The sequence below is a fragment of the Mauremys mutica genome, unplaced genomic scaffold (assembly GCF_020497125.1).
Source record: "Mauremys mutica isolate MM-2020 ecotype Southern unplaced genomic scaffold, ASM2049712v1 Super-Scaffold_100054, whole genome shotgun sequence".
Lineage (NCBI taxonomy): Eukaryota > Metazoa > Chordata > Testudines > Geoemydidae > Mauremys > Mauremys mutica.
In genome coordinates this window covers 3,779,542-3,799,330 of record NW_025423258.1, presented here as the reverse complement: position 1 = coordinate 3,799,330, position 19,789 = coordinate 3,779,542, and the positions used below count along the sequence as shown (strand labels likewise).

Below are 19,789 nucleotides of genomic sequence, written 5' to 3'. Positions count from 1 at the left end.
GGACGGGTTTTACCTGTTTCCAGGAAGTTGGGGGGACAAAGTGAGACTTTTGGAATAAAAGGCAGTTAAAACAGACTCAGGGGTCAGGGCTTTCTTCCTGGGTGAGCAAATGGACAGCACCTTCTTTACACTGGTGCTGGAGCCTGAGCAGACCTGCTGGGGGAATCACAGTGAGGTGCAGAGGGGACTGCAAGTCTAAGCCCCCAGTCTGGAAGGAGAGAGATGCAGGTATCTGCCTACGAGAGATGACAGCTGGGAGCTGGAAACCTTAACTGGATGCCCTCAAGGAAGACCAGGAAGGGAGTCAAAGGTGACTCTGTGAAACTGATGCACTGGGCATGCCACAGGGAAATGTTACAGCCCTTTGAGATGGAAGATGAATAGTGCTTTACAAATGCAAAATTATTATTACAGTGACAAAATATTGGTTCTATAATAATAAAGTTACTAGCTAGGAAATAGTACAAAAAGCCTGAACTGTTTTTCTAAAATGTTAAGCTGGATTTAGGTAACATTTTGTATTTACACCTTATAGGCTTGATTGTTTATGCCTAGCAAATCTCCCTATCAATTTCATTGTACAATGAATACAGGATCAGGCTCATGAAACGAGACAAAAAACGCCCTATGTGCACAGGGGGGGTCCGGGTCATGCTGCCTGTGGAGTTCTGCATTTCCTGACTTTTGTGCAATTCAATACAAGTTACAGTTTGAACCCTCAGGTCTAACTTTTTAAGGCAATGGGAGTTTTGCCAGGGTCTGAACTGCAGCAGGGGATCCATAGTGCAGCCATTTTACATGTCAGTCTGGATAGCCCACAAACATTATATAGAACTATTTTGAGTCACCAGGTATATCCAAAGAGAGTTGAGGATGCTCAAGACCTCACTACTAGGAGACACTCTAGTAAGTGCTCCCCACTAACATCTGCAGTGTCTCAGTCTGTCCATGTGCGGCACTGACCTGCTATGTAAATTGCTGACTCTCTCTCCAGGTTGACACGCGGGTTCCTAACACAGCAGGACACTTTCTGGTTGGACTCTTCTGTTATAACAATGGCAATCTCTGTTTGAAACAGGCCACCGGCTGCTCGGGATATGTTTTCAGAGGCTGATGGTAAGAGCTGCCCCTGGAGATCTCTCCACTGAGCCTCGGGCTGTGGGTACCATCCGGATGATCGACACACCACCTTGATCCCCCCGTCCTGATGTCCCTCCACAGAGATGTCAGGGCCAGAGCCCAAGCCTAGAGGGGAATGCAATGAACTGATGTTAAATCTACAATATTGTGTTATGAGCCAAATGTTTCATGACAGTATCTTCAAGAACACCCCTTTGGGAAGGGGGGAGGCATGGATTCTCGTAAACTAGGAATTTCTGGGACACCTGGAAGATGTGAACAGCACTGACCGAGGTAAGGAGGAGATGATGTAGGACGGGGTGGCCAACCTGTGGCTCCGGAGTCCCGTGTGGCTCTTCAGAAGTTAATATAGGCCTGTATAGGCACCGACCCCGGGGCTGGAGTTCCAGGCGCCAACTTTCCAATGTGCCGGGGGTGCTCACTGCTCAGCCCTGGCTCTGCCACAGGCCCTGCCTCCACTCCACCCCTCCCTTGAGCCTGCCATGCCCTCACTCCTCCCCCTCCCTCCCAGAACCTCCTGCACGCCATGAAACAGCTGATCGGGAGGTGTGTGTGTGGGGGTGCTGATTAGTGTGGCTTCCCATGGGTGGGAGGCACTGGGAGCAGGGGGTCGGAGCTGATTGGGGGCTGCTGACGTATTACTGTGATTCTTTGGCAATGTACATTGGTAAACTCTGGCTCCTTCTCAGGCTCAGGTTGGGCACCCCATATGTGTGGTATTGTTCTATCCACTCTCAAGGCCTGATCCAGAGCGTAACGCCTCACATTAACAATCTGGGCTTTGGATTAGGCCTGGAAGAGCTCTGTAGTGTCAGACTAGATTGGATATAGAGACCATTTCTTTTTGTTTTAATGTGATCGATGCTCTGCATTCTCAATCCATCTTGTGTTAATGAGAGTATTTGAGTCTCAGGGCGAGTCTACTCACAGGCTGGTACCAGCAAAACGAAACCAACTTCAACTCACATCTTTGGTTCTTTCGGTGCAAGTCAGTGTGTAACGCTCTTATTTTGTGTCTCATTTTTATTTCATTTAAATCAGTTGTGAAATGGGACACTGTTAATCTGAAACGACACACACGTAGACTCGCACTGACATCACAAAGGCGTGGATTCAAATTGATGGGCCGAGTTTGTGAATGCTGTTGGAGAAGAACTCAGTTCTCACTCTCTGGTTGGGTGCAGCAAAGTCAGATACTTTATTTCTCGAGCAATTGCATAGAGGGAGGGAGTGCGCTAGGATGCAGGGTTTCCCCCTCCTAGGCAGGTCTCTCCACAGGTAAACAGTTCCAGCATTTATACCTTTTGTTACAGACAATAAGAAGCACCAGCTGCATTTTGTTTATACATAGGTCATCCTGATAACATATTTTTCTCACTTATTTTGACTCTAATCTTATTTACACAAGGTCACAACAACTTCTCACACAGTTCCTTCCCACTCGCCTTACACAATCCTCGCTTCTAAAAATCTCGCGTTATTAGGGTCACAGTTAGCCTGACTCTTGCTAACAGAGACTGTCATGCATTAAGATCCCCTACAAATCCCTGTCAGTTCTTGTTCTACTTCCACAATGCCTTACACTCAACTCAGGGCTTAGCTACACTTACGGTTTGCAGCGCTGGTCATCCAGCTGTGTAGGAGCAGCGCTGGTGTGTGGCCACACTCACAGCTACCAGCGCTGGTGTGTGGCCACATTTGCAACATTTGCAGCGCTGTTGGGAGTGCTGCATTATGGGCAGCTATCCCAGCATTCAAGTGGCAACAACGTGCTTTTCAAAAGAGGGGGGTGGAGGGTGGTGTACTGTGACAGGGAGCGGGGAAGAGAGAGAGAGTGGATTTTTGGAGCCAACACTTTAGCTTCCTGGATTGAAAAATCACAAAATGTTCGCGAACCCTTGGTCTTAATTGCAAACAGCCTGCCTCCAACGCTGTTTCTCTGTCAAGCAAACATTCACTCCCTGCCTCTCATTTGATCGTTCACAGCCAGGTACAGATAGCTCCTGTTTGCTGTGATCAGTGTTTGTTTTTTAGATAAGCAGTTCAACGGAGCTCCGATTGGAGTTCACAACAAAACAAAGAGAGGCTGCATAACAAAACAAAGAGAGTAATTTAGTTAAAAGCTTTCTGGGATATCTCCTTATTCCCTGGAGGCCAATACAAGCGCTGGTGTGTGTCCACACTTGATGAGCAGCGCTGGATCACCAGCGCTGCAATCGCTACACCCCAACCTGGCCAGGTGTACAGCCAGCGCTGCAGCCAGGGAGTTGCAGCACTGGATGTGCCTTGCATGTGTGGACGGTTACTAATTGCAGCGCTGGAAAGCCTCTACCAGCGCTGCAACTTGCAAGTGTAGCCAAGCCCTCAGTGGCACCTCTCTGTTATTCTGTCTGTGTTTGTAATGTGACACCTTTTGAACGCTGTACCTAGTCGATTCCGAAAGTGCAGGGACTGTTCTAGGTCTCACTGGGCACTTGACTTAGGGGAAAATTGGAAAACCAAACAGGGGACAAATTAAGCCTCTGCCAACTGATTAGCCCAACCACAACTTCAAGCCCCTTTGCAAGTGTCCAGAGATCAAACTTCCAGCATAACTAGTGTGTCACACACTTTGTATCTTGTGTAGGCTGAGTGCATCGCACGCATGAGGGGCTCCTTGCGTACCTCCATACCCCCCACAAGTCACTGTCCCATCCCCCTCTACTTCAGGGACTCCCTGCAACTCCCCCCAATCTCCCCCATACCAGGGGTTCTGTGTGCACACCCCCATTCCCACTTCCCCCAATGCTGTCCCTTTCCCCCATGCCAGTGGCTCTGTTTACTGTCCTATTTCCATGTCCTCCACACTGGGGTCCCCATCCTTTCCATCATGCCATGGTTTATGGGTGTCTCTTCTCCCCCATAGATTGGAAGGGTAGGGTGGATGGCTGGTGCCCTCTCTCCCCTGACTGGAGCAGGTATTGAGGAGGCAGGACACTGGGAAGGAGGAAGGAAGGAATGACCTCTCCATCCCCTCTGGCTGTCCCTGCTGGCTGAGTATCCACCCCATGGAGGGAGAACAATTATTTCTCTTCTAACACTGGAGGTGTCAACATGATAAACTCTGTTGGCAGAGTGAGTAGGGCTGTTATGCTTCAAGGTGTTAATGGTGCCATCAACAGATATCAGCTCCATATGGCCCCCATTTCCCCCCATTTTTGTTTTCTGATTGTCTCCAAGATCAACAGGATTCTGGCCTTTGATGCTGAGAAAATTCCCTAAAATGTTGGAATTGATCAGAGGTGGCATTCAGTCCATTTGGCCCCACTGCCTCTCATTGACTGCTGTTCTGTCATATGTGCAGATCCTTCATTTTCTCTAAGGACCAGGGATAAGCTGCTACATAACCCAGGAGACTGATAGTGTGAGCAGGGGTAAGGGAATCAGTTTTCCTTTTAACAATGCTATAAACAGGCTTGGTGCAGCAGGTGCATATAAGAGGAATCATGTGGAGTAGTTGTGAACCACCTAATTGACATGCATGAAGGCTGAACTCTTCCATAACCTTCACTTGCAAAGCAAAGTTTAGAAGCAGCCTCAGCGTACAGAGCATTCCAGCAAGCCCTTCAATGTGTCCTGAGAGCAGACACTGACTCTACTGGGAAATTATGGGAAGTCAAAAGAGAATTCAAAGAATTGGCCGGCAGAGAAACCACAAGCATTGTTTCCCAAGAGCTCTCTATTTATTATCCTTTCTGAAGTAAAAACAGCAGTGAAACAAGTTACTAACCTTCCACCTGCAGGAGCACTGAGGCGCCTTGAAAAAAGGTAAGTGATTGAAATAAACAAGCGTCAGACCTTCGTCAGAAGGTCGGATATCACGTATTCTCAGGGAAACACTTCCACTGGTGATGTCATCTTTCAGCAGCTCTCTCCTTCCTTGATAGTCCAACATCTGATTTTCATACTGATCCTGCCCATTTTGGTACAGGTGCACAACTGCAGAGTCCTGGGATCGGACCCATCTCACCTCCATGCTCTGAGCGCTCATCCTGGGGGAGAGGTGGCAGGGCAGGACGGCCTCCCCACCGACAGATGCTGTGATTGGACGATCAGGTCCAGTCACTGTGAACTGTGCTGTGAAATGTGTCAGGGATAAAAAGTCAATTAAATCAAAGAGGAGCTGAGTGGTGTGTTAATTCAGTAGTAAGACCCCAGTAAGAGAGAGCATCGTGTATTAGAATGCATGACATGTACCCACGCAGTGCCCTACACACGTGTACGATGGCAGAGCTCATGTGAATTTTATGCATTACTTGTATGATCTCTGACTATGGCTCAACACTTCTCATGGACACCGTGGGGATAATGGTATGGGGGGCCTGATTCTCTGATACGCCAAGGCCTTTTCATGCTGCTGCAGCACAGGAACCGTCCCAGCTGCTGTAGAGATGGTGTAAGCGCTTGCAAAGTGTAAAGATATGAAAACAGATCATCACCACCACACAGGTGGTCACTTTAATGGGGGGGTCTCTGTGTACAGACTCAACATCGACCTGTAGTGGTGCTCCCTGTGTTCTGTGTATTCGAAGCTGCCAGAAACCAGCCAGAGCAATAGGCTGGATGAATATCTAGGCCTGAGAAGACTGAGTAGAGGCAGCAACAGTGGTGAGCTGGAGCCGGTTCGCAAGAACAGGCTGCTAAATTTAGAAGCCGGCGTAGAACCAGTTCTTAAAGGGGCGGGCGGGCGGCCAAACTCTGGTCTGCAGGCCACATCCGGCCTGCGGGCCCGGCCTGTCTGGGCCGCTTGAGCTCCCAGCTAGGGAGGCTGAGGCTCGCCTGGCCCCTCCCCCGCACAGAGCCACGGGAGCCCTGGGGAAGCGGCGAGGGGGGGCTCCAGCAGCTATTTAAAGGACCGAGGCGGTAGAGGCAGCTGGAGCCCTGGCCCTTTAAATAACCCCTGGAGCCCCCTGCTACCCCAGGGCTCGGGGGCTATCTAAAGGGCCCGGGGCTCCCCTGCTTCGACCACCCCGGCCCTGTAAACAGCCGCAGGAGCCCTGGGGAAGCGGTGGGACTCCAGCGGCTATTTAAAGGGCCGGGGCGGTAGAAGTAGTGGGAGCCCCCAGAGCCCCGCAGCCCTACCCCAGGGCTCCAGCAGTGGGGCTCTGGTGGCAATTTAAAGGGCCTGGAGCTCCAGCCCCTGCTGGGAGCCCCAAGCCCTTTAAATTGCCCCCTGGGGAAGCCGAGCCACCCTGGTGCGGTGCACCGGCTCTCGCCGGTACGCCGTACTGGTGCACACTGGCTTGCTTTCACCTCTGGGTAAGGGGGTGGGGCTGCAAGCTCCAGTGGCTGTGCAGCATCCATACACAGCAGCATGGTAAGGGGGCCGGCCGGGGCTGGGAGGAGGGGTTGGATAAGGGGTAGGGAGCGGTTGGAGGGGGCGGAGGTTATGGGGGGAGTCAGGGGATGTGGAACAGGGGAGTTGGGTAGGTGTGGGAGCCCCGGGGGTCTGTCAGGGTGGTGGTGGCTGAGGTTGAGGCAGTCAGGGGGCAGGGAGTGGGGCGAGTTGGGTAGGGGGTGGGGTCCTGGGGGGCAGTTAGGGTGGGGGGGTCTCGGGAGGAGGTGGTCAGGGGACAAGGAGGGGTGGTTGATGGGTTGCGGGTTCTGAGGGGGGCAGTCGGGGGCAAGACGTGGGTTGGGGTCAGAGGGGTGGGTGGCAGGGGGGAGACAGGCACGTGGGGCTTGTACTCACCACGTGGTTCCCTACCAGGTCTTCGGCAGCACTTCGGCGGCGGGTCCTTCACTCGCTGTGGGTGAAGGACCTGCTGCCGAAAACCCAGAGCGAGTGAAGACCCCTCTGCCGCCGAACCACCAAGGACCCGGTAGGGAACTGGTTCTTAGGATTTTGGGAGCTCATCACTGGGTAGCAACCATGGTTATTAGGGATCCAGCTGTGCCCTGCAGTGTCTCCATTTGTGTAGAGCAGGAGACACCAGGCGGGGTGAGCAGACGTGGTTTGCAAGACAAGGCAGTGGTGCGAGATGGATGTTAATAACCAGCAATAGACCAGCAGCAAACCCAGCGAGGAGGCCGGAGCCTCTCCAGGTGCACCATCAGCCTCTGCACCTGTAGAGCGAGGCAGAGAGCGACGTAGCCGGGCAGAGCGGAGCTCACTGTGGAGCCGGGGGAGAAGGAGGGAACCTTCCCCATCATCATAGCTGGGTCTGGGGAACAGGAGAAATAACAAACGAGATGGCGGGTGAGTGTGATGCAGTGAGTGCCATGGAGCTGCAGGGAGGAGGTAACAGGCCTCACTGCTGCCTAACATACAGCCAAAGGGAAGGGATTTTCCCTACAGTCCTCGTCTGGCCCGGCTCTGAGCTAAAACCCCCGAGCTGCTGTCTGGTCTGTTTAGATTGTACGAAGCTCTCCAGGGCAGAGATGGTCTCTCACTATTGGTGTGTCCAGGGCCCAGTACAATGGGGCCCCCATCTTGGTTTGGGCATTTACGTGTTACCGTAATCCCAGTGAATGAATAAATAAGAAGGGAGGTATTAAGGAAAACAAGCCAGTGCAGGCAAAGCTCTTGAGCTTAGGCCACTTATTGCTTTGGGGAAAGCAGCTCCATCTCCCAGCAACATCTGTCCCAGGTGAGGGTATTCTGGGGATCTCGCTACCTCGGGGCAATGGGGGGCATTCCAGTGAATAACATCACCCTTTGGCTTTCTGAACAAGCTCCTTCTCTGCGTCCTGGTCACACACATCAATGTAACATCAGCTAGAGCAGGGGTCGGCAACCTTTGGCTTGCGGCCCGTCAGAGTAATCCGCTAGCGGGCCACGAGACAGTTTGTTTACATTGACCATCCACAGGCATGGCCACCTGCAGCTCCCAATGGCCGCGGTTCACCATTCCTGGCCAATGGGAGCTGCGGGAAGCGGTGGCCAGCACACCAGAGGTCAGGCAGTTCCTTAGTGTATGTGGTTTGAGAACGTCTGGTGGAAAGGACCATCTGTCACAAAGGTGAACTCACCTGCGTGGTAAAATATATGGGGTCACCCAAGAGGACTGTCTGTGACTCCATGTTAATGCCGTTACAGTGCCTGAAGCGTTTACACTGGATACTTGGTTGGTGAAATCTCCATACAGACCTCACACCCAATTTGGGGTTTGTTCCCTGCTTCTTACCAGTCTGCCCGAGGCTGGTGCTCGTGCTCTCGAGTCACTGGGGACAGCGTTACAGAGAGAGGGGCTGTGACTTCCCCACGGTCACTGAACAGGTCTGTGACAGAGCCAGGAACAGACCCTGTTAACTCCACAGCCCCGTCACCCGCAGCTTGGGAAGGTCCCCCGAGCACACTGTATTAGGCTGCAGGAAGAGGTGTGCAGGGACTGCAGCTGAGCTGCCCTGCCAAGACAGCCTGTGCATCCCTGGACAAACCACCTCGCTGGGGGGGGGGGTGTCCCCTGGGTCAGGAGAAGTCAGTGTCCAGCCCTGTGGGGCTGCGCTCCTGGCTCATACCTCCAGCACTCACTGCTGCCCCTCCCTTCCCAGCTGTACTGTTCAGCCAGCCTCAGACCTCTGTGAGGTCACTTCCCCCCGCCCCCACCTCAAACCTTCAAACTGGGACATGGTGCACCAGTGCCAATCAGAGTGCACTAGTGTAACTTCTGTCTACACTAAGGGTTTGCACCAGTGCCTAAAACACCAGGGTGGCAGAGACCTTCAGTGCCCAAAACAGCAGTACAGTGGCACTAGAACCTATTTCTAGCTCGTTCACAGACAGCCTGGGTGACCTTGGACACGTCAATGTTTCTCCTCCCAACTTTAGTCTCTTTCCCCAGCTGCCCACTCACCGGGGTCTCCTCTCTCCAGAGCTGCTCACCACTACAGTCTGTGTGGGTGTCCCCAGAGCTAAGGCAGGTCAGCTCGGGAATAGTCTTACAAGGGGGCTGGGGAGTCTCTGTCCCTGGAAGTTTTTAAGAACAAATAGGACAAAGCTCTGCCAGAGACAATCTACATATACATGGTCCTGCCTCGGCAGAGACAGCTGGACTTGATGACATCTTGATGTTCTGTCCAGCACTACATTTCTAGGATGCCATGAAATATATACGTACAAAACACAACATCCAGAGTAAAACCCACCACAACATAATGTCAGGAAACTCAGGAAAAAAAAAAGAAAAAATAAACAACAAAAGCCACAGCATATAATGACAATACAGAGGAAAAGAAAACACGATGCAAACTAACACACCCTAGGACAATATTACACAACGAAAAAAAAATAGCTCATCTCAAACCAGCACAACACAGGCACCAAACATGCTGAGGCAAAACAATTCACCATAAAACTGCTCCACAACGTGGTGCGATCACAGTTCCAAATGGCACCATGCAAAACAGCTCAGCGTAGAACAGGACACAGCACAAAAGAGAATTATTTCAGTGTAGGCCTGGAAGGGATCTTGAGAGGGCGTCTCCTCCAGCCGCCTGCGCTGAGGCAGGACCAAGTATCCCTAGACATTCCCAGACTGGTGCATCTCTAACCAGGTCTTAAAAACCTCCAGTGAAGGAAATTCCACAGCCTCCCTTGGAAGCCAATGCAAGGCAAACACAGACCAAAACAACCCTGCACACACACACACGCTGGGCTTGGGGTTAAGGGGAGAGGCAAGAATTCAAACAATCTGGGTTCAGTTCCCAGTTTTGCCCCAAATTCTCCATGCAAACTTGTTAGACACGGGCGGCTGGCCCGTGCCCGCTGACTTGGGCTCACACGGCTCAGGCTGTGGGGCAGTTTAATTGTGGTGTCCATTTTCTGGCTGGGGCTGCAGCCCAAGGTCTGGCACCCTCCCACCTCGCAGGGTCCTACAGCCTGGCTCCAGCCCGAGCCCAGACACCTACACTGCAATTAAACAGCCCCTTCGCCTGAGCCCGTGAGCCTGAGTCACCTGGCATGGGCCAGCTGGGGGTTTTTAATGGCAGGGTAAAGATACCCTTGGTGTCTGTTCAACACCTGTTACAATGGGGACCCTGATCTTGGTCAGTGTGCAGAGTCCTGACCAACAGGGGAGCCTGAGCTCAGTTGGGGGCTCTGCAACTCCCGGCATTACAGGATCCCTGATTTTGTTTAGGGCCCCTGCAGTATCTGGCAAAATGTGGGGGCAGGATCTCTGTCAGGTTCTGTGCAGTGCCCAGTACAGTGGTGGGGTGTGATCTTCATTAGGGTCAGTGCAATGCCAGACTCAGCAGGATCTCTGAAGTGCCCAGCACAATGGAGGCAGCGGTTTGGGCCGCTGTCTGGCCCCAGGTTCCACCGGCCTGGTCCTGCTCCTGCTGTGCCAGCGCCCCCCCCCCGCTGCTGCCCCCCCGCCCAGCGCCCCCCCTGCTGCTGCTGCTGCTGCCCCCACTGCCCAGCGCCCCCCAGCTGCCAGTCACCCGCCCCCCTGCTGCTGCTGCTGCCCCCCCGCCCAGCGCCCCCCCGCTGCCAGTCACCCGCCCCCCCTGCTGCTGCTGCTGCCCCCACTGCCCAGCGCCCCCCAGCTGCCAGTCACCCGCCCCCCCTGCTGCTGCTGGTGCCCCCACTGCCCAGCACCCCCCCAGCTGCCAGTCACCCGCCCCCCCTGCTGCTGGTGCCCCCCCGCCCAGCGCCCCCCCGCTGCCAGTCACCCGCCCCCCCTGCTGCTGCTGGTGCCCCCACTGCCCAGCGCCCCCCCAGCTGCCAGTCTCCTGCCCGCCCTGCTGCTGCCCCCACTGCCCAGTGCCCCCCCAGCTGTCAGTCACCCCCCCGCCCTGCTGCTGCCCCCCTGCCCAGTGCCCCGCCAGCTGGCAGTCACCCGCCCGCCCTACTGCTGCTTCCCCCACTGCCCAGCGCCCCCTCAGCTGTCCATCACCCACCCCCCTGCTCCTCCTGCCCCCACTGCCCAGCACCCCCCCAGCTGCCAGTCACCCACCCCCCTGCTGCGGCCCCCACTGCCCAGCGCCCCCCCCCAGCTGCCAGTCACCCCCCACCCTGCTGCTGCTTCCTCCCCACTGCCAGGGAGTTTTCCTGCTCCATACTCCCCTCACGTACCCTCTTAAAGCACCTCCCCACAGGGCTCCCTGCTGCCCATGTGAAGGGTGGGGGTGGGGGGGGGAATTATTACTGTCTGTTTATGGAACTTCCATTGTTATTCTCCATCCCATTCCTTGTGAATCTGAGCACGTTCGCTTTTCTGCTGGCAGCTGTGCCGTGAGTGGAGCTTTTCATTGATCTGTCTACAGCAGTGGTTCCCAACCTTTTTGTGGCCAGTAGCACATTCATGTTTTCAGAAGAGAGTGTGGTGGGCGCCAACAATTTTTCAAGGCTTATTTTCTGTTTATGTTAAATATACAAAAAAAATCATTTAATATTACATAATATATGAATCCATAAGATAAAAACAGTAATTTTACATGTGAAAGGTATTAACTAAATTATTCGGCAATTACTCTTTCACCTTCCCATGTGAATTTGTTCTTTTTTATCTACAAAACATTTTACAAAATAAATATCATAAACAGTTTTCATCTTTATTTTAAAAAAAGTAAAACATTGTTGAACTGCTGGTCCAAATATATTTATTATCCTTACTTTAACATAGACTGAAGCCTGCAGCCCCAGAGTTCTCTGTTCCCGGCCGGGGCTGGGCTGCAGCTTCTCTCCAGCTTCGAAGCCGCAGCCCCGTGCCTGCCAAGGACAGAGACCACCGGTGCCCGCAGCCCCGGAGAAGCTGGAGAGAAGCCACAGCCCCGCGCCTGCCAGGGACAGAGAGCACCGGTGCCTGCAGCCCCAGAGAAGCCGGAGAAAAGCTGCAGCCCCACGCCTGCCAGGGACGGAGAGCACCGGCGCCCGCAGCCTGCAGCCTCGGAGAAGCTGGAGAGAAGCCGCAGCCCCGCTCCTGCCAGGGACAGAGAGCACCGGCGCCCGCAGCCTGCAGCCCCGGAGAAGCCGGAGATAAGCTGCAGTCCCGCGCCTGCCAGGGACAGAGAGCACCGGCGCCCGCAGCCTGCAGCCCCAGAGAAGCCGGAGATAAGCTGCAGCCCCGCGCCTGCCAGGGACAGAGAGCACCGGCGCCTGCAGCCTGAGTTCTCTGTCCCCGTCAGGCACAGGGCCACAGCTTCTCTCCCCTGCTGGGCAGTAGGTGGGCGCACATAAATGCCCCGGCAGGCACCATGGCGCTCGTGGGCACCGTGTTGGGAGCCACTGGTCTACAGCCACGTGCAGATCCCTTTCTTTAGTTGTGTAGCCGATATGTTCTGCTGACGCTGCCAGGTGTAATGCATGTTCAGTAGGGGGTTCTCCCCTACTAATGCTGCAGTGTCCTTCTCCTCTAGGTTAGTATATTAATGATCTCATTTTAGTGTCATGTGTGTCAGTTTGTTGCCATGGCACTCGTGTGCTCAGACATCTGAGGATGCTCTGCAGAAAAGCTCCTTGAATGGGGTGATCCACAGGGAGTAGCTCAAACCTGCAAAGTGCCTGGCCAGGGGCAGGATATTAGCCCAGCAAGGGAGGGGGCGTGGCAGTGACATCACAAAGGCCTTTGGCAGGACCTCAGCCTATTGGTCCAAGGTGGTGGGGAGGTGGTGACCTCACAGAGAGATGCTGACATCAGCCAGTCAGGACAGGGGTGAGGGGCTAGGGAAACCTCAGAGACCCCTGTGGCTTTGCTTCAGCAAGTCTCCTTCTCCAGGTCTCTCTTTGAGGACTGAGAGAGTATTCGGGTTCACGGACGTGAGCGCCAGGAGGAACCTCTTTCGAGTTTTCTCCTTCCCTTTCTCCCTGTGAGGAGCTGATTTAAGGGGGGGGGGAAGCTGGAAGGCTCCCTGGATAAAGGAAGGGGGCGGAAGTGGGGGACAGGCAGGTGACTGGCAACTAAGGGCTGGGGGAAACTGTGTTGGTAGTTTGGGGGCAGGGGTGGGATTGGGAAACTGGGGTCTGGACAGTCTCCATGGGGGACACGTGCTCTTCTCATCCCTGCCCTGGCAGAGAACAGGCACCTCCTTCCATCCCCACTCCTGGGCAGCCATGTGCTGGGGAATGACTCAGGGCAACAATTTCCCACCTAAATGAGGACAAATCACTGCAGATAAAATGGGTGGGAAAAGCTGCCCCATTGGAGAGATTTTGAATTGACACTTGAGAAATACAGAGAGACCAGGGGGAAAAGGGGAAAAGCTGGAGAGACTTTGTATGTGGGAGGACGGGGCACAAACAGGGCAGGATTCAGTGAACTCACCTCCCCCCCCCACGGGAATTTCCTGGCTACACAAACCAATTCATATTTCCCGCCCCAATGACCTTCCCCACTGCAACCCCGACTCCCCCCCTGCGCCCTCCCCGCTCAACTCCAGTGCCCCCCCCCCCAGCCCGGATCTTCCCTTTACCCCCTCAGCCCCGCCCCCACCTGCCCGACTCCCCCCACCATCAATTCCCTGCTCAGCCCCCGCCGCTCGCTCGACCCATCCCAGCCCCGCCCCCAGCGCCACGTTCCGGCTGATACGGGCAGGGGGAAGGGCAGCGGCTTCAGCACCTGCTACTGAGCATGCGCAGTGCCCGGGAGCAGCACAACTCTATGGGGAAAGATTTAATACACCGCCCCGCCCCATCCCAGCTGGGGGCGGATCCTGCTGCGGCTCCGAGGCTTCTCCCGGGTTCCCCGGGGCAGAGTCACGTGCCCGCCCCCCAGCGCCCCCCCCGGAGTCTCTCACTCCCCGGGGCTGGGGCGGGCAGAGCCCGGGGCTGCCCGGGGGGCGTGGCCCAGCTGGAGAAACCAACCCCCCCCCCCGGGGAGCAGCAGCGGCTCAGCCCGGGCCCGGCTCACGCGGAGGCTGCAGCAGCAGCAGCAGCAGCTTTGTTCTCCCGCCCCGCGCGGGGCTCGCACAGAGCATGCGCAGTAACAGCTGATAAAACCCTCTCTTCCTTGGGCTGCGAAGAGGATGGACGCGGCCCCGGGGCAGGCTGGGAGATGTAGTTCCTGATGCTCCCTGGACCGGAAGTGACGTTGGGTGGAGAGACCAAGCCGAGCTGCAAACGCGCGCGGGCCGTTGCGGCGCTGCCTGGCTCGCGCGGGGCCGTTGGAGCCTCTCCCGGAGCCGTTGGAGGGTTGGTGCTGGTGGAGCTCTGGGCATGCGCAGATCGCGGCGGGAGAGCCCTTCATTAACCCCCCCCCGTGCCCGGCCTGGGCCCTGCCCCGCTGGAGCCGCCCTGGGGCCGCCCCGGGCTCCGCCCGCCCCGCTGCGGAGCTGCAGCCTCCAGGCCCCGGAGCGAGCCCCGGGGGCGGGGCCGGGCGGTGACTCTGCCCCAGTGCCCGGGGGGGGGGGGGACCCGGCATCTCGCAGCGCCGGGATCTGCTCCCTGGCGGGGGGGGGGCAGCGCCCGCGGGGGGCTCGGAGCTGCTGCCCCCGCAGGAGCCCAGCGCCCCCCGGGCCCGGCCAGGCTCTGCCCTGGGGCCCCGCGGGGGGTGCTGGGGGGAGGGGCCCGGCCCCACTGGGGTCCCTGCGTGGGGCTGGGGGGGGTGAGACCGGGCTGGGGGGGGGCGGGAAATGTCGGTGCAGCCCGGACATGGCCGGGGGGGGGGGGCAGGTGACCCCTGAGGAGCGGGGAGAGAAAGGGGGGGGCTGAGATCCCCTCGGATTTACCGCTGCCCCCTCCCGTGGGGACCCCCCTCCTCTCCCGTCCTGCCCCCTTTCTCCCTAGAGAGCCACGAGCAGCGCCCAGGGTGATCCCCCCTCCCCCAACCCCTGAGAAGTTCCCTGTCCCCCCCCCCCCCGATTGTGCCCCATTTTCTCTCCCCTTCGCCAATGGCCAGTTCAGGTCTCAGGTTTGGGGGGTTTCCCCCATTTCCACCGGCAGGGATTTGTCCTTGTGCGGGTGGGAAATGGTTCCCCCCAGTGATTCCTGAGCTGGGCAGAGGGTGAATGGGCAGAGGCTGGGGGGGCCTGAGACAGGGACACGGCTGGGCTGGGGGGGCCACTCTCTGCTGGCAACGGGGCCTGGGAAGGGCCAGGAAGGGGAGGGAGGATCAAGGGCCCCACCCCGCCCCAGACTGCCCAGCCCCACGTTTCCCAGTCCCAGCTACTCCCCCCCCCCCATCACCTGCTAATCACATTCCCAGACCCCATTGCCAGCCCCTCCCCACAGCCAGCGACTTTCTGACTCCAGCCCCACTCCTTTTCCCTGTGAGTGTGGGGCAAGAAGAATCCATCCCATTCTGTTGATTCAATATCCTTGTATAAGCCCCTCCAATTTCCCATCTTTTCTCTTGAATGGTGACATAAAATCTCCCCACATGATGCTTGTCCCTTATATTGGCAAATATTTAGTTTGTGCCCCATTTTCTCCTCAGTTCTGAAATACTGATATCAAATTCTCAAAAATCTTCCCCCTTTTCTCTCCAGGTGTGTGACTGAGATTGGGGCTCTTATCGTACTGAGTGTGGCCCTGTTCTGCCAGATGCTGCAGAGACCCCAACTGAGATCTGGGCCCTGTTCTGCCAGGCACTGAAGAGACCCCAGGTGAGATCAGACCCCACTGTTGTGCCCGGTAAAACTGAGACCTGGACCGAGATCACGGCCCCCCTTGTGCCAGGCAGCACATGACTGCGGCCCAAACCGCTGCCTCCATTGTGCTGGGCACTTCAGAGATCCTGCTGAGTCTGGCATTGCACTGACCCTAATGAAGATCACACCCCACCACTGTACTGGGCACTGCACTGACCCTGACAAGGATCCTGGCCCCACATTTTGCCAGATACTGCAGGGGCCCTAAACAAAATCAGGGATCCTGTAATGCCAGGAGTTGCAGAGCCCCTGACTGAGCTCAGGCTCCCCTGTTGGTCAGGACTCTGCACACTGACCAAGATCAGGGTCCCCATTGTAACAGGTGTTGAACAGACACCAAGGGTATCTTTACCCTGCCATTAAAACCCCCAAGCTGGCCCATGCTAGGTGACTCAGGCTCATAGGGCTCAGGCGAAGGGGCTGTTTAATTGCAGTGTAGATGTCTGGGCTCGGGCTGGAGCCAGGCTGTAGGACCCTGCGAGGTGGGAGGGTGCCAGACCTTGGGCTGCACCCCCAGCCGGAAAATGGACACCACAATTAAACTGCCCCACAGCCTGAGCCGTGTGAGCCCAAGTCAGTGGGCATGGGCCAGCCGCCGGTGTCTAACAAGTTTGCATGGAGAATTTGGGGCAAAACTGGGAACTGAACCCAGATTGTTTGAATTCTTGCCTCTCCCCTTAACCCCAGGCCCAGCGTGTGTGTGTGCAGCGTTGTTTTGGTCTGTGTTTGCCTTTCACTGGCTTCCAAGGGAGACTGTGGAATTTCCTTCACTGGAGGTTTTTAAGACCTGGGTAGAGATGCACCAGTCTGGGAATGTCTAGGGATACTTGGTCCTGCCTCAGCACAGGAGGCTGGAGGAGACGACCTCTCAAGATCCCTTCCAGGCCTACACTGAAATAATTCTCTTTTGTGCTGTGTCCTGTTCTACGCTGAGCTGTTTTGCATGGGGCCATTTGGAACTGTGATCGCACCATGTTGTGTAGCAGTTTTATGCTGCACTGTTTTGCCTCAGCATGTTTGGTGCCTGTGTTGTGCTGGTTTGAGATGAGCTCTTTTTTTTTTTTTTTTTCATTGTGTAATATTGTCCTAGGGTGTGTAAATTGCATCGTGTTTTCTTTTCCTCTGTATTGTCATTATATGCTATGGCTTTTGTTGTTTGTTTTTTCCTTTTTTTTCCCTGAGTTTCCTGACATTATGTTGTGATGGGTTTTACTCTGGATGTTGTGTTTTATACGTATATATTTCATGGCATCCTAGAAATGTAGTGCTGGGCAGGACCTCAAGATGTCATCAAGTCCAGCTCTCTCTGCTGAGGCAGGAGCAAGTATATGTAGATTATCTCCGGCAGAGCTTTGTCCTACTTGTTCTTAAAAACTTCCAGGGAAAGAGACTCCCTAGCCCCCCCTTGTAAGACTATTCCAGAGCTGAACTGCCTTAGCTCTGGGGACACCCACACAGACTGTAGTGGTGAGCAGCTCTGGAAAGAGAGGAGACCCCAGTGAGTGGCAGCTGGGTAAAGAGACTGAAGTTGGGAGGAGAAACATTGACGTGTCCAAGGTCACCCAGGCTGTCTGTGACCGAGCTAGAAATAGGTTCTAGTGCCACCGTACTGCTGTTTCTGAAGGTCTCTGCCACCCTGGTGTTTTAGGCACTGGTGCAAACCCTTAGTGTAGACAGAATTTACACTAGTGCACTCTGATTGGTACTAGTGCACCATGTCCCAGTTTGAAGGTTTGAGGTGGGGGCGGGGGGAAGTGACCTCACAGAGGCTTGGGGCAGGCTGAACAGTGCAGCTGGTAAGGGAGGGGCAGCAGTGAGTGCTGGAGGTATGAGCCAGGAGCACAGCCCCACAGGGCTGGACACTGACTTCTCCTGACCCAGGGGACACACCCAGAGGCGTTGCCAGCAAAATGCCGCTGAATTTGTGTTCACCGGCCAGTATGCGGGCGCACTTAGACGCCCTGGTGGGCGCTGTGGCATCCGCAGGCACCACGTTGGGGACCCCTGTTCTAAGCTGTCAACCCTCTCTGCCTGAGGCCGTGGGGCCCTTTCTTCCTCTCTCGGGGCACCAGGTGAAACAGCACCAGAGTCGACTGTCAGCAAACAAGGGTAAATAAAGGAATGAAAGAAAAGAAGTGGGGGGGACTTTGGACAGATCCCAACAGGATATGGGGCCCTGGGAGACTCTCAGTCCCCTTCAGAGTTTACTGGGTCTCCAGCATTGCCTTTGAGGGTGCTGCTCCCACGCCCTCCCCTCCCCCTTTACTGCCACCACAGGGCCTGTCACCGTCACTTCCTGAGGGGTGACCCCAGAGGGTGTGTTTTGTTATCCCTCCCCGAACCGGACCCCTTGTGCACCCTCCGTCACTCACCTCTGTCTGAGGAGACAAGGCGGATCGTGGGGCACGGGCGCTGCTGTGCTGGAGATGGGTGGCAGCCTGGACCCTCCTAGAAGGTTGCTGGGATGCTGACGTGCCCTGGAGGACAACGGGGGCTTGGTGGAGACCACAGACCCTTTGGCCCACACTGTGTCCCTGTGAAGCCTGCTCTGCAGTGCTGCCAATTGCTGCTGGTGGCGTTGTGCCCGTTAGTCTCTGTAGCACTGTCCCCAGTGACTGGAGAGCACGAGCACCAGCCTCAGACTGACTGGTGAGAAGCAGGAAACAAACCCAAATTGGGTGTGAGGTCTGTATGGAGATTTCACCAACCAAGTATCCAGTGTAAACGCTTCAGGCTCTGTAACAGCATCAACGTGGAACCACAGACAGTCCCCTTGGGTGATCCCATATATCTCACCACGCAGGTGAGCTCACCTTTGTGACAGATGGTCCCTTGCACTGGGCGTTCTCAACCTTTTTCTTTCTGAGGTCCCCCCTCCCCCCAACACGCTATAAAAACTCCACAGCCCCCGTGGGCCACAGTAACCAGAGCTGGCGTTAGGGGGGATGCCACAGGGCCCCCCACAAAGCTCCATCGCTCAGGCCAGGGGTCTCAAACACCCGGGCTGCATGCGGCCTGCGGGGCTCTTGGGTGTGGCCGCCAAGCTCCCCTCTGCCTACCCGCGGGATGGCCCCCGTGGTGCTGCGAGCCCCATGCCGCTGTCTGGAGCAGCTGGCAGCTCGCCCCTCCCGGCCGGGGGAGGGGGAAAGAGGCAGAGGGCTCCTGCATTGCCTCCTTCCAGGCACCGCCCCCCACAGCTCCCATTGGCCGGGAACAGGGAACCGCGGCCAATGGGAGCATCGCGGGAGGTACCTAGAGGAGCGGCAAGAGAGCGCATGCCCGGAGCCCTGACACCCCCCCACCCCCGCGAGGCTGCAGGGACATGGAGCAGCGCGGGGCCGGGGGCCAGGGCAGGCAGGCAGGGAGCCTCCCTTGGCCCCGGTGCCCACTGCTGCCACCCCGGAGCCACTCTAGGTAACCGGCGCCGGGCTGGAGCCTGCACCCAACCCCCTGCCCTGAGCCCCCTGCCACATTCCACACCCCTCCTGCACCCCAACCCCCTGCCCTGAGCCCCCTGCCGCATCCCACACCCCTCCTGCACCCCAGCTCCCTTCCCTGAGCCCCCTGCCGCATCCCACACCCCTCCTGCACCCCAGCCCCCTGCCCTGAGCCCCCTGCCGCATCCCACACCCCTCCTGCACCCCAACCCCCTGCCCTGAGCCCCCTGCCACATCCCACACCCCTCCTGCTCCTCAACCCCCTGCCCTGAGCCCCCTGCCACATCCCACACCCCTTCTGCACCCCAGCTCCCTGCCCTGAGCTACCTGCCGCATCCCACACCCCTCCTGCACCCCAACCCCCTGCCCTGAGCCCCCTGCCACATCCCACACCCCTCCTGCACCCCAACCCCCTGCCCTGAGCCCCCTGCCTCATCCCACACCCCTCCTGCACCCCAACCCCCTGCCCTGAACCCCCTGCCACATCCCACACCCCTCCTGCACCCCAGCTCCCTTCCCTGAGCCCCCTGCCTCATCCCACACCCCTCCTGCACCCGAAACCCCTGCCCTGAGCCCCCTGCCGCATCCCACACACACCCTGCACCCCAACCCCCTGCCCTGAGCCCCCTGCCACATCCCACACC

General features: G+C 56.6%; 1 pseudogene; it reads right to left on the bottom strand.

The window, feature by feature from the left end:
- The window catches only part of LOC123358427, a 168,774-nt pseudogene that overhangs the window by 12,348 nt on the left and 136,637 nt on the right, over positions 1–19,789 (bottom strand).